The sequence below is a fragment of the Sciurus carolinensis genome, chromosome 8 (assembly GCF_902686445.1).
Source record: "Sciurus carolinensis chromosome 8, mSciCar1.2, whole genome shotgun sequence".
Lineage (NCBI taxonomy): Eukaryota > Metazoa > Chordata > Mammalia > Rodentia > Sciuridae > Sciurus > Sciurus carolinensis.
The window spans coordinates 36,750,778-36,766,673 of record NC_062220.1 but is presented as its reverse complement, the minus strand read 5'-3'; the positions used below and the strand labels follow the sequence as shown (position 1 = coordinate 36,766,673).

The following is a 15,896-nucleotide window of genomic DNA, read 5'->3' as shown; positions in this document are numbered from 1 at the left end:
TTGAAGTTTCAAAGAAAACAGTAGACTTGGACCTTATCCTCAAGGAAAAATTTCCTAATAAGCAGCGAGAAGTGACATTTGTAAAAACCACAGTAAGGCAATACCTGAACTGTGCAGGATGACCCACAGTACACATAGGCAGGAAAAAATGGAAAGTAAAAGAAAACTCTCCCCTGCTGTGATTCATGGAAAAAGTCTTCTTTCTAATTTTTTTAAAACAAAAGCATACATTTCAAGGGCACACATAAGAAAGAGGGATCATAAGGCAATAGAATGGGCAAGAACACATAATAGGAAGAAAAATTAAAAATGTAGAATTGGAGGCTGTGAATTCTAAAAATTAAATTTACCTGATCTGCAACTTTATATATAACCTTACCATGTTAATTGGTTTTCAAGTGGGTTTTCTTTTGTTTTCCTTCTTTGTTTATCACTTTTTCACTGCATTCGGACCAAATGCATGTTCTCTTTGGAACCTCACATTCCATGCATTTTTTTTTTTCAGATTTGTTATGCCTAAAATAATTCTTTTCTTTATAAGGAAAAATAACTAACTTCTTCCCAACTACAACATCATTGATTTCCAAAACTCGGCTAGGGAAAAAAGTATTTATGTGCATATTAAGAAAATATAGTCAGTCAAGCTCAGTAGTACATGCCTATAATCCCAGCAACTCCAGAGGTTCAGTCAGGAAGATCTCAAGTTCAAGACCAGCCTCAGCAACTTGTGAGACCCTCAGGAACTTAGGGAGTCCCTGTCTCATCATAAGAAAATTTAAATAATTTTAAAAGGACTAGGGATGTAGCTCAGTGGTAGAGTGCCCCTAGGTTCAATCCCCAGTACCTAAATAAATAAAAAAAAAAAAAAATAGGAAAATATAGACAGACATTCCTTGGAAGAAATATAAGACCTAGAAATTTTGTATAGACATAACCCAACTCATGAAAAAAGTCAGTTAACAGAAATTTGGTCAGTTCACTTGTATTGCCTTCCTAAAGTAGTTTGCAAAACTTTTGCACATAGAGTTTTATTGTTGTTTTGCTTTATTGTTCATTTTTCCAAGGTTATGCAAATATAACGGATTTTACTGAAAAAGCTATTTGAATTTACAAAAACAAAACCCATAAGAAAGATTTGAAAATATACAAGACAAGCATAGAAACCACTGAGAGGTTGGATACCAAGAAAATAACATACCAGGTAGTTTTAAGTACATTAAGGAGATAGGAAAGGACATAAATAATCTTAATTCCCAAGTGTGAGATCATAAACACTACAGAGAATTTGCCCCCAGCATCTAGTAACCTGAACAGTTTTATAAAATGTCAGAATTGGTTTGAAGTCAGATGTATAAGACCAACTGCTGTTAATGTAATTACTTTTTTCTCATTATGCCTAGGTCTAGACTAGACTTCAAGTTTTGGCTTCCCATAAGCACTAGCATGTAATCACAAATGTATTTAAAATTTTTAAATAAGAGTACATTTTCATTGGAATGTAGTGGCCTTACAGATTAGCCAACTTATGGATGGATTTCCTCCACTATTATTTTTTATTCAGTGGTCAATTTAGCATTCATTATTATAATAGCACTAGCATTGTGGAATGAGCTCACCACACCTAACCTTTATGCTATAAATTGAATTTAAATTGCTGACTCCCATCAGATGCTAATTAAACTTAAGATCACTGATTTTATGTAGCACATTGTGCTTTAAATATATATGCCTGGGATACCCAGCAGATGAATTACTACTTATAGATATTAATAATGAGGATGTTGGTTATTTTTTCAACTTTAATTAACAGGTGTAATACCCACTTGAAAAGGCATCATTAAAATGGTATCCAAGATTTACAGAATTTATAATACAGAGTTGGTTACTTAATATCCCTTTCAGAGTTTGACCTTTTCAAAATGCAGTCTAATATTTGGCCATAAAACCACTGAATTTTCAAAACTTTGTTGCCTTGACTAACCTTAAAACTTATTTTTTCCTGTGAAGTTTTTCTGTTTTCTTGCAAATGAAAAATATTTCTACTAATACAATTGTACCAATGCTAAACCAAAACAAAGTGTGTTTGAAGGTAAATATATGCAAGGCTGAAAGGTGACATTGTAGCCTATGTGTATAGATGCACATGTGTACACACACCACACAGACGTATGCCCAGTGCCCAACTCCAAGACTTTACATGTAATACCTAATCACATCTAACACATATGACTCATGCAAATTTTATATTGCCCTGTCTCTAAGATTTAATGATGATGTGCCCTGAAACTTTCATTACTTTCACTCCTTTTATCCTTTCACTGCCAAAGGAGACTTTTTTACCCTGAATAATAATTTTAACCTGGCTTCTGTCCCTAAATATTTTTTTGAAACTTTGACACTTTCAAAGGTCAATTATAATCACCTCAGTCCAATGGCCTCTAAAAATTCCACAGCTCCTTTTACTTTTTTCAATACATTTGGATTAACTCCTTTTGCCTGAAAATTTCTTGTTTTGACTTGCATTATGCTTCACTATTTTCCTTCTCATCTATCACTCTCAACTTTTCCTTTTCTCCTTATTGTCTTACACTGGTAAACATAAGTGGATTCTAAGATTCAACCCTTCAACCATTTCTCTTGACTTTTTCTATTGCCTCTACAACAAACTGCCAAATCTATGCATTGGATGCATTTAAAATCTAATTTAAATTTTAAAATCTAATCCAAATACTAATTACTCCCTCCTTGGCCCCATCTTGAGTTCAAACTCAGAATCTTGCACTTCTCTCTATTACTTGCAACTCCTTGATTAAAGTGCTTACTCTTAGGGACTCAGTCAACATCAGCCCCCCCGACTGGACACACACCCATAACTAATCACATTTTACATTGTTTCTTTATGAAGTTTCTTAATGCTGCTTCATTTTTGTACTGATATTGCTATCATGCTAAATCAAAATATGGAAATCGCCTTAAATAGAAGATTTAAATAAGATCTAAATGTTTCCTAATTTAAAATCCAAAATGTTAAAGACACAACTAAAAATCATTCATCATACATTGAGTCAAGAAAGTCACAAATTGAGAAAAGACAGTCAATAAATACCAATACTGAGATGACTTAATAAAAATGTAAAGTAGCAATCATAAATGTTTCATTGGCAATATGAAATTATCTTAAAACTAATGAAAAATAGAAAATAGATGTAAACATGAAGCAAATGGAAATCATGGAACTGAAAAATACAATAAGTAAAATTTTAAAACCTTACTGGATGAACTCAACAGTAAATTAGAGATGACAGGGGACAGAATCAGAAAACTTAAGCACAGATCAATAGACTTTTTCCATTTTGAACAACAAAGAAAATTTAGGTTAAAAAAAAAACAGAATTTCAGAAGCCTGTGGTACACTAACATTTAACATTTGTGCTAGTAGAGTTTCAGAGGGAAAGAATATGGGGGAAACTGAAATAAAAATCAAATATATAATGACTGAAATTTCCTCAAATTTGGTGAAAGATATAAAGCTACAGGTTCAAGAATCTTGGCAAACTGAAAATCAAATACATCCCAGAAATTCATTCCAAGAAACATCATAATCATTTTTTTAAAACAAAGATAAATAAAAACTATTGGGGAAAAAAGCTTGAAAATAACTAGAGAGAAATGACTTATTGTCTTTAAAGAAACTGATTCAAATGCCAGTTATTTTTTCTTTTTCTCTTTTTTATTGGTTCTTTTTAGTTATACATGACAGTAGAATTCTGATATACATGACAGTATCATTCTGATATAATTGTATAAGCATGAAATGTATGTTAGTTTATTTAGGACCCCACTCTTACGGATGTACAGGCTGGTGTATTTATATAAATACATAGGAAAATTATTTCAGATTCATTCCATGTCTTTCCATCTCCTTTCCCCACTCTCTTCATTCTCCTTGGCCTAATCTACTGAATATCTATTTTTCCCTTTATCTCTCCCTCTATCGTACAGTACAAATCAGGGAAAACATTTGACCTTTGGCTTTTCTGGGCTGGCTTATTTTGCTTACCATGATAAACCATGGAGACTCAGAAAGAAACAGCTTCAAAAGCTGTAAAAACAAAAATAAAACAGAAAACCCTCCAACTTTCATAGCTGGTGAAAATATCTTTCCAATAGGGAAGAGAAATAAGAAGTATTCTCAGATAAAGGAAAACAAAGAATTTTTTTTCATTAAACAGTTAAAGGAAAGAGAGAGAAATTGAATTGCTAAAAATGGAGATACATAAGATAGATCATTTTCCTCTTGAGGTCTTTTTTTAATGTAGGCATTTTTAAAGCAGTCTTAGATTTTACAGAAAACTTACACAAATAGTACAAATTCTCACACATTTTCTCATATATGTCCTCACTCACTGTCTTCCACAGTTTCCCTATTATTAACATCTTGCACTTATAGGGTTCAATTGTTCTAGTTGATGAATCAATATTGAAACATTATTATTAACTAACCGAAGTTCACATTTTACATTGAGTTTCACTTTTTGTATTTTATCGATTTTCAGATTTTTGCAAATGCATTGTGTCATGCATCCTACAGAAGTTTGGCAGCTCTAAAATTTCTCTTGGATCCACCAATTCTTCCCTCCCTCTAGACCTCCCTTGGAGTACCTATGACAAGAGAATAATTTTACTAGGTCTCTATAGTTTTGACTTTACATAATATCATATAGTTCAGATGGTAAAGTACGCAACTTTTGCAGATTGGCATCTTTCACTTAGTAATATGCATTTTAAGTTTTCTCCATATCTTCATGTGACTTGATTTCTTTATGTAGTTGAATAATATTCCATTATATGGATATAGTATAGTTTGCTTACCAATTTTCCTATCATCTTGGTTGCTTTGTAACTGAGGGTGATAAAATACTATGTATAGGTTTTTGTGTGGAGATGTTTTCATTTGACTAAATTCCAAGGAATGTAATTGCTAAATCACATAGTAAGACAATGTCTGGCTCTTCACCACCAGACTGTCCTTCTAACTGATAGCATTTTGCATTCTCATCAGCAATGAATGAGAGTTCCTGTTGCTCTACATTCTCACCAGTATTTGGTATTTTCCATGCTTTGTATTTTAGCCATTTTTATAGCTGTGTAGTGATATCTCATTGTTATTTTACTTTACAATTTCCTCATGACACGTGACATTGAACTTCTTTTCATATGCTTTTTTTCTATTTGTATATCTTCTTTGGGAATGAATCAGATATTTCAGTCATTTTTTTTTCTAAATTGGATTGTTTCTTTTCCTATTGTTGAGTTGTGAGAGTTCTTTTCTCATAGGTTTTTTGATAGTGCTTGATAGTTTATGCAAAAACCTATGATGATTTCTGATATGTGCTCGAAGTATGAAGAAAAATGAAGAAAATTGTATTTTAAAATAGGGTAGAGGAACCTAGATGGAAGTCAATTTTCTGACACTTTAGTCAAAGAGATAAAATGTTAATACCAGTAGACTGTCAAGTGTGTGGTCCATGACAGTAGATATACATATACTGTACACCTAGAGAAATCACCATAAAAACTACATAATGATGTACATTCAGAAATAATATAAATAGGGCTAGGGATATTAACTCAGTTGGTAGAGTGTTTGTTTCCCAAACACAAGGCCATGGGTTCAATCTGCAGCACCACCAAAAAAAAAAAAAAAAAAAAAAAAAAAAAAAGAAATAATGTAAATAAATCAAAATGAAATTCTTAAAACCAATCAATAATTCACATAAAGAAAAGAGAAATAAGAATGACAAACAAAAGAAACAGAAAACAAAGAATAAAGTGGTAGACAACAAATAATATAATAAATCAAAATTTTCATTAATCATAACTATTCTATATATATTGAATAAAAGCAGAAGTTATCTAGTTGTATAAAAGCATGATCAAACTATAGAAGGAATTTACTTCAAACATAATAATATAAGCAGGTTGGATGGGCAGAAAAAAGATACACCATGCAGTCATTATTTTTTTAACAAAGCATAAGTGGTTATGTTGATACCATATAAAGCAGACTTCTAATTAATGAAACAGTATAAATAAAGAAGGGGTTTACATTACAGACAAAAAAGTGAATCCAAGAAAACAGTAATTCTACATGTATATGCATCCAACTACAATTCATCAAAATACATAAAGCAAGAAATGACAGAACTGAAAGGAAATTTTTTTTTAAATCCACAGTTTAAATACAGTATTTCAGCACCCTAATACTATTAAAGTAATTGAATTTTTACTTTTAAAAACATAATAAAAAAGAAATCTCTTGGCCCAGGAAGCTTCAATAGAGAAATCTACCAAACATTAAAAATTGGCAAGAACTGTACACTATCTCTTCCAAAAAGTAGAAGAGGAAATAATATTTTCTGATTCATTGTGGGCCAGTATCACCCTGATACCAAAACCAGACAAAATATACAAAAAAAAAAAAAATGAAGAAAGGAAGTGAGGAAACAACAAACCACTCCTTTTCATAGCTTTAGATGCAGAAGTCCTCAAAAGTATCTTAGTAAACTGAATGTAGCAAAGTATCAACAGTTCTAGACATGACACCAAAAGCATTATTTATAAAGGAAATAATGGGCAAATTGAACTTTATCAAATCTTAAAATATTTGTTTTGTTAATGGTCCTGTCAAAAGGAAAATATACTCTGGGAGAAAATATTTAAAAATCATGTACCCTACAAAAAATTGTGTCCAAAATATAGAGAGGGACCAATAAAGTAAGGAACTAGCTTCACTGGTCTTTATGTTGTTCACACAATTCTCTTCTCCTATACATTTATAGAATTTACCATTATATTCTAATAATGGCCATACCATATTAAGTAATCAAAAAAGTAAGATTCTGTCAACACAATCCTGGATAGCAACACATGATAGGCTACAATTAAAGTACCTAAAGAGTTGATAAATTGCACCTCCTTGCTGCCAATCCATTGTGTAGTCTTCTCCCACACTGACTCTGGGTTGAGCCATGTTGTTTTGGCCAATGGGACATGACGTAAGCACAGATTTAAAATGATGTCCATATTAGTGCTGATACCTTCCATTCCTGCTTTTAGATCCCTGCTACACGTGAGGTCAAGTATTCTGCTATAGACACACAACCCAGCCAGCAGCCAACATCACCAACCAGACTTTCAAGTGAGGTCGACTTAAAACTATCAATCTCCAGGATAACCACCCAACAAGATGCAGAATGGGCAGCAAAAGAACCAAGGAAATGAACCCATCCCATATTACAAACCCAGAGAATCATAAAGAGGTAAAAGAGTTGTTTGAGGTCACTGATTTTCATTGTAATTGGTAGCATAACAACATGCTACTAATCCATCTCATTAGTAGTATGTGTTTAAATTTTAACTTTAATATACACCTAAATAAATGGATTGATTCAATTGACAGTTGAGTATTTTCACTTCAACCCTTAATTTAAAAGCTTTTCATAATTAAACCCTTCTAACATTTTTTAATGGTAAGTTTTGAAGTTCTTAGATACTAAGAATCATTGAAGAGATTAACAGTGTCAATGTAGATAGTATAGGAAACTGATTTAAGTTTAAATTTATATAGAAACTATCTTTCATATTGCATGTTCAAGTTAACAATAATAATTATACATTCAAATTCTACCTGTTTTCATAACATCAAATGGCTAGAAATCAATAATTTCAAAATTTATTTAGAATCAATTAATATTGTACTAAATATATTTTAATACAAATCTTCAAGCATAGACCATTATAGACTGAACTATTTTTCTTATTGTCTACTTAAAATAACTTTAAAGAAAACCTAATTGCCAAACATGGGGATCAGCATTCTTAAAAAAATAAAATGCTCATCTGTCATTGTGATTTTGCCAAATAGTAAGTTATTTAGAGTAATTTGTGGAATTATTATTTGAGCCATTATTTAGGTAAAGCAATCCAGTAAGCACACTAATATGAAAAACATTTCATTTTTCACCATCTTAGCTATCATAAAATTTAAAGTATGTCAATCTTAATGCTTTAGGGCATAATTTGGCTACCAGCTGGGGTCAGGATAGAATTTTCCCCATAGTGTGGTATTGCCAATTACTCTAGGTGTGGAGCGAACAAGGGAAAGAGTCAGGGGGTTACATGGCCCTCTAAAGCATCTGGTATCAGATGCTTTCAGAGCAAGAATTCAGGGTAAGATGAAACATGCAATTGTCCCTGTATGTCAATTCCGATATTCCTATGAGCTGCCAGTATGACACTGCTGCCACAAGGGAGGGATTTCCTATGGAACAGATGTCACTTACAGTATTATGTGGGCTATCTATCTCAACAAATAATTGCTTGGCACTTCTGCCCTATGGCAAGGGTCTGAAAATATGTTAGGGTGAGAACACACCATACAAGCAGATGGGCACAGAAAAAAAGAAGGAGCCAGAGCATACTGAGCCTGAAATGCATGTGCAAAAGCCAGATGGGAACACTGAAGCAGATGTCTTTCCTTGACTAAAGCCCCCAAACAGGATTTCCCAGTTATTAGTTATTTAGAAGTTCTATTTCAAAATTTTGTTAAATGAGTATGAGTTGCACAAGTCTCCAATTTACTAAAAAAACAGAAGCCTTGCTCTTTTGGTATATCCTGCAATTTCCATTAGAAAATGATGCATTTTACTCAAGGCCTGAAACTGACATAAGACTCCCAACACCAATGCCCTCCACTTCCACACACCACCCCCCAAGAAAAAGAAAAAGGGAAAAAAAACTAGGCTGGGATAAGAGGATGGACACAAAGACTGACAATGAATGACAAAGGACAATTGAGATGGGACTTGCCTGAGAGAGACAGCAAGAGAGAAAAAATGTCCTTTTAAAATATCAATAAGAGAATCAAAGAAGGCAAGATCCTTTTTCTGATAAAAGGGGAAAAGTTAATAACAGTGAAGAAAGAGAAGGCAATTGCAATGTGCTCCCACTGTAATGGAAGAAAAGAAGATAAAGGTAGAATTGGAAAGTAACAATTTTAAATGTTTAACATATACATTGCTTGCACACTTTTTGCAGTTGTGGATTAAAGTTTTAAGAAACATTTAAACTATTGCCCCAATAGCAGACCAGTTAGCTATTCAAGTAATTAGTTGGAGAAAGAGGCAGGGTGTTTTTGTTCGTAAGAATCAGAATATGAATTTTCACATTAAAAATAGCACTGATTGCAGAAAGAGCTCGGGACTAGTGGGGAGGGGCAAAAATGAATATAATGTAAATTATTAAAAAGCATTAAACCATATCTCAGAATTAGAAAATACCTGCTACATGTCTGTGTCCATAATGGGACACAAGTAATAAATGCTTTGGAAGTTTTCTAGACACAAATAATTTTGCCATTTGGTAATGTCTGAAAAGTGTGATTCAACTGAACATTTGTTCATATTTTGGAGCAGATTCAAAATTATTCTCAAGGAAAACTCTACATTTGGCTTGCTAGTCTCCCTCTATATGGTCTTTCAATCTTAAACACTAGAGGTGTGCTTTAATTTTTATCATATTAATCCTACCACATGTTTGTCTGTTTTCAAAAGTTTAGCAATCCATCCTTACTTACTAATATGGAAAAACAAGATACAAGGTCCTTATTGGAGAACACAATCTCACTTTTTTCTATAACTTCCAGCTATTATCCAGCTGAGAAAGTATAATGCGAAAGGATCTACTATGCAATCTCTTCACTCTGCCCAAAATTCAAACCAAGAATGATAAGGGGGTAAAGATTCACAACCATACTCCAGTCAGTTTATAGAGTTCGACCTCATCTTAATGGGAATGAGAAGTCACTGGAAAACTTCTGTTGGTGTATTTGTTCTTTGGGGAGAAGGATACCACAGTCACATTTACATGGTGATTGATTTCTGGGGACACATGGTGGAACAAATTGGATGGGATCAAGACTGAAAGCAAAGACACCAATGTGGAGCACCAGGGTAATACAGACAAGAAGTAATGATTACCTTGACTGGGGTAGTGACAACAGCAATGGAGATATGTGGTTATATCTGAGAATGATCTATGAGGGAGATTCAAAAGGACTCTGCAAAAACAGGAATGAAAGAGAAACAAGATGTAAGAGTCATCCCAATTTTAAAGCTTGAACAAGCATATTGGGTATTTCAGTTAAGATGTATAATCTTAAGAAGAATAAGTGGGGTCTTTGTTTTATTTGGGGAAGTCATTAGGAGACATTAGATTACTAATCCAGTTCAGGCCATATTGAGTTTGCATTTTGGCAGAAGTAGTTGGATACTTGGATGAGTAGCTCAGAAAAAGGCTCTAAACAAAAGGCAAACATTTGTAGGTTGTTAGCATTTACATTTAAGCCATAGTAGTAGATAGTTAACCTGGGATAGTGTGAAAAGTCAGGAGAGCAAACAATACTAAGGACAGAGTGCAAAGAAAAACCATTTATTAACTAAAAATTTAATAAGTACTTATTGTATTGTATTTCCCAGAGTTCCAGTAATAAGAAAAGTTCCTGCTCCCATTAGATTTCCCTTTTCAGTGGATGAGCCAATCAATTAGCCAGTGAGCAGAATACAACACAAACCCTAACACGGTTGGTTAGATATTTTCAGATACATTGAAGAAATTTGTAGAAAATAAAATGGCATGTGGTTCCAGATCATGAGCACCTAAAATGTGGTAGAGCACTTTGAGGAAGGAGTAAGAGGTAGAACAGGTGAAGGGATGCAGAAGGAGACACCTGGATCCTGAGAAGGCGAAGCAGAGAATGAGAATATGTCTCCTAATGTCCAACAGCAGGGGGATGGGGGCCTGCTATAACTTGGAGCCAACCAAGACACAGGACATGAGAAGTTTGTCTCCCCTATAATAAGACCTCCATGAAGTAACAAAAGTGTTTCTTCCAGAGTTACTGCTTACACTGTATACAGAATAATCAGAATGAACAGGTCTTGAAAAATTAGTGGAAAGACAATTAATGGAACCTAATCTCTAGAAAGTTGAAAAGACAATGGAAAGAGTTGGTATTTCTTGAATCAAGTGAGCAAAAATAATTAACAAATAACCAAGATATGAAATCTCCCTAAATCTCACACTGAATTTTTTAATATAGTTATATACTAACATTAAAAATAAAATGTGGAGTTAAAATGTATACATATCCTGCTTTTCTCAATTATCTATGTCTGAAATTTCACTCTCAGGGTCAGTTAACAGTATCAACATCATTATTCAATTTGTGGAAGTTACTAGAAATAATTAGCATCTAGGTATTTTTGGCAGTGGAAGAACCACTGGAGTTTTCAAAACATCATTCAAAATATAATAAGTGAAATCATTCAAAATATAAAAGTGTGAAGTGAGACAAATAGACATATAAAGTGTGTATGAAAAAATAATTGTAAACAAGAACAGTGTTGCCACTGAAAATTAGTGAAATAATTGAGTAAATATTATTTTAAAAATCTAAAGAAATAGTTTTTGTTCAATCAGTGAAGCATTTTCAAGTCAATATGAGAAGTATAAAGAGATTAGTAGTCATAATAAATTAGTAAGTCTCAAAAAATGAGACATTCAAGGAAAAGTTGAAAATGGACATGAGTCTTTACATTTATGGAGGAAGATTATGAAGTTAAAGGCGACCAATTTTCTATGTTTCAAGATAAGTAAAAGGAAATTAGACTAAAATTATAGTTCAATAATAGCGAAGAAGAGGGAGAACATTGATATTCTAACTTCTTTGGATGCTGCAATGTATTACCCCAAAGGTTGTGTAATTCTCCTTGCATTATTACCTAAAATCAAGAGAGACCCTGAGATGTAACTATTGATGAGTAAGAATCACAGTGCCAGAATGTCTTGTGCTTGGGGACTCCACAAGAACAAGTGACTCCCACTCATCTTCCTCTGCTTCAGTGGGCCATTTTCCTCCATTAGTAAGCTCTTGGCTATAAATCTATTTTACTGGGTATTAGATGCTTTGAGTCTCAGGTGCATAATACATGTTATTCAGACTACACAATGGGGTTTAGGTGACTTTTGTAGGTTTCTTGATTATGGTGCTCATCATTAGCTGGATGAACTGAGCATAAGCACAACGGCCATTTCAGCTCCTCCATTACTCATCATCACATAGCAGTAACTACATTTGCTCAGGTCTGAACTACGTATTACCCATACTTACACGAAAGAGAAACATAACCTCCCCCCCAAATTTCACAGAAAATACTTAGTTGTCACTTTGTTTTCCAGTTTTATATCTTCCATAATTCCTGTCCTTTCCATCAACACTAAAGGTAGAGAAACTTTCTAAGTATGTAAGGCAGAGTATATTGACCAACTTGACATAATTTCCTTTTTTAAAAAAAAATCTGAGCTTTATTTAAAAAAATAAAGTTTTAAGGGTTCTTTGAAAAATAACTTCAAAAGGGTGTCCGGGATATATGTAAATGAGATTTCTAACTGGAGAAGATGATCAAATTCTACAAGGTATTTAGCAAATTTAGAACACCCAAAGTGCAACTAGAAAATGAGGTCTAAGATGGAAAATTGAGCCATTGAATCTATGATTGCAATTTTCCTTTATTGTATTCCCTTATTTTGTAAGTTTTACCTCTTTATCAAGATTAATATACTTTGATATATGCCTCTTCGCATTTTTTTTTCTTTTTTGTATCCCAGCTCTATTTCCTGTATCCCTTCCTGTCCTATGGTCCCAAAGAAAGCAAAATGAATGCTAATACCAGAAAAGGGAAGTTTTGGCAAGTTTCTAGTATACCAAGGAGAAAGAAAATGTTTTACTTTAAAAAAAAATTACAGAAAGAGGACAAAGGGAGACTAGAGGCCAGACAAGAAGGTTCTAATTCCCTACTCCAGGACAGAATCATTAAACGGTGTATACCCAGTGGAGAATTTGCAAAGGACAGAAAACCCAATAGAAAGAAGAAATAAAAACAAAAGAGTTTTTGTTGCTTTTCCCATTGAGAACTCTGATAATGTTGAGGGACCTCATCATATCAGAAATACTGACATACAAGTATTCCTACAGGTCCCTAGTGGGCAACAAGGGTCCAGACTGGGGTCCACAAGTGAAGCTGTAGGTTCATTGACATTTGCCACTGACAGTGACACTACCAGGGAAACAGACTATGTGTCCCATAGTGGGAGACTCAGCAACAGACCCTGGCAGGAAGTTCCAGTTAGTAGTGGTCAGGCGGAGAAAGGAACTCCTTAGAGAAAGCCATCCAGGTCAGAGGACATAAGGGCATGTGAATTTTGCCTCATATCCACAAGAGTCTGAGTGTCTGCCAAAAAGAAACAGATTAAACCTTAAAGAAGCCACTTGAACTAGAACAGCTTTGAGACTCCTTTAACTGGGAAGTTAAATTTTCATCCCATTATCCGCTCTAATTAAACATCTCTTCCCCCTCTCTTACCATGCTCCATCCCCCAGTAAGATATAAGTTCTGGGATGGCGGTGGGAATTCAAGAAAAGTTAGAAATTGTTATAGAAAAGAAAGAGGCCACATTTTCCTCATAATTTTTTACCTTTCTACATGTAATCAGCAAAATTAAATTAGATACTCCAAGTAGATAGAGATTCCTACAGAGTGACTTTATTCACATTCAACAACAGGCCAGCACATGATATGTTTAGAAATATTGTTCCATTGATTGAAGAATACCTCCATTTTATACACTCCAAGATAGTCTAATTCTTTATTTAAAATACATTAATACATGTTTATTGAAATACATTACAGCGTACCATCAGGGAAGCCTCAAGGCATCTAATGTGCTTAATCACAACACAAGTCTCTAGGTTCACAGTAGTGTGTGCCTCAACATTTAAAAAGTCAAAAGCGTGAGCTATTAATGACTTCAAACAGAACTTCAAAGTGGGAAGTACCTTCATAGTTCCTAAAAAAAGAGTGGTCCTCAGTTTTTTAAACCCAGACACTTAATTCCTAGCACATCATATAGTTTTAATCAGGCTCTAAGATGCTGGCACATGCTAATAAAAGGCAGAATTGACCAAATGTGCCTAGTGTGTCTATCCACATGACACATCTATAGAGTCTGACAACTATCCATTAGTGCTAATTTTTATTTGTTTTAATTTTAGAGACTCATCATCCTGTGCCCTATCAGAAACACAGTTTTCTACCTTAGATAACAAAAATGAAAAGTTTCAGATCTAGAGAATATATCTGGGTTAAATAAACTTCAAATAATCAAAACTTGATAGAGCTGAGCTTAATGGACAAAGATACCCTAAACTACTCCATCCTGCAGATGTGATTTAAGAGATGGAATTACCTAGGTTGTTCAACAGTGGAGAATTAACTAAGGCAATGAGAACTGGTATCATAATGGTTTCCTGAAGTTTCTACCACCTCCTAAAAGTGCCATTAGCTAGGAACCAAGCCTTCAACATGAGAGCCATCCAGATCCAAACACTAACACAGCATTCACTGTCTTGATCATAATGGCCAGATCAAGAGCTGGGCCCATGATGCCAGCAATTCTTTCCCACAGTTGTTCACACTGGAGCTGAGTAACCTACGTCCTCAGTTTTTTTGGTGGCAAACTGTGAGAATGTAAGCCTAAAGGAACTGAAGCCTACAGGAAGAACTGATCAGAGAATAAAGACAATACACAGATGAAAAAAGAAAGAGGTTCTAAAAAATACTTGAAGTTATGGTTCCAGTAACCCCTGATACCAGCTCTCCTTTCTGGTAATGAGAACCAACCTATTATGTCTGTTGTTTAATCTCCTTCAAATTGGGCTATTCTTCTGGAAGAATCATTAGAGAGTTCACTAATAAAGCAAATGAGAAAGGTAAAACCAAACAAGGTGGGCAAATGACAACTGTCATCATTGTCATAGTCATAGAACATTTTTGCTAGTTATGCAATTTCAAGATAATTTCTTAAAATCTTTGAACCTCAGTTCATTATCTACAAAATGGGACTTAAAACTATCATAGTAGGTACTTCAAGAATTAAAATAATGCTAATAAAGTGCTTAGCATGATGCCTGTCCCATAGCCCTTGCTTAATAAGTGCTAAAAAATGTATTGTTTTGCTAATGAAGTTGTAAGGATAATGATGATGAGGTCCTAAAATGACAAAGAATATAGAGCTCAGAATCTTATGGAATTTTTCCATTAGAAGCTTGTCTATTTACAATACATTTTGAGAAAATTTTAATGACTAAAAAGAAAAATGTAATAAAGTCATAAATAATAATAAACAAAGCATTATCAGTTACTTTAATAAACAGTGATTTTTCTAATGCTTGATTTACAATAAATATTTGCAATTGAAAATTCATTAGAAGTTAATGGAATAGACTTACTCTTAAGAATAGATGAAAATTTAAAGCCAAAGCAAATATGATTGATCTAGTTATTTCCAGAGAATGGATACAAAAATACACCCACAGTAAAAGATTTCATTTACACACAAACCTACATACAATACTAGGTGCTGTACCTATGGTACATAGACTCTCTTTCATTGTCATTATTTATTTCTCCCCCTACATTATAAAACCTTCATAGCAAGGTATATCTCCATATTATATTCTAGAAATTTAGCTCAAAAACTTGGTAAAAAGCAGATCCTCAAAATACAGTATTTAAATTAAACTGAATTCTGCAAATCTACTTAAAGTCAGAGGACATGAGTTCCTTCTTGCTTCTACTCTTTACTGAGTACCCTATCAAGAATAAGTCACTAAGCATAGAATCATGTCCTCACAGTGTTTGCCTACAAACTTATCTACTCTGCCTCCCCTAGTACAGAAATTCCATTTAAAATATGTTTATGACCTGTACACACTG

The 15,896-nt window shown here is 33.6% G+C and overlaps 1 protein-coding gene across 6 annotated transcripts in view; it reads right to left on the bottom strand.

The window, feature by feature from the left end:
- Positions 1-15,896, bottom strand: part of Tfec (transcription factor EC) — a 207,153-nt gene that overhangs the window by 109,404 nt on the left and 81,853 nt on the right. The window lies entirely within an intron of this gene.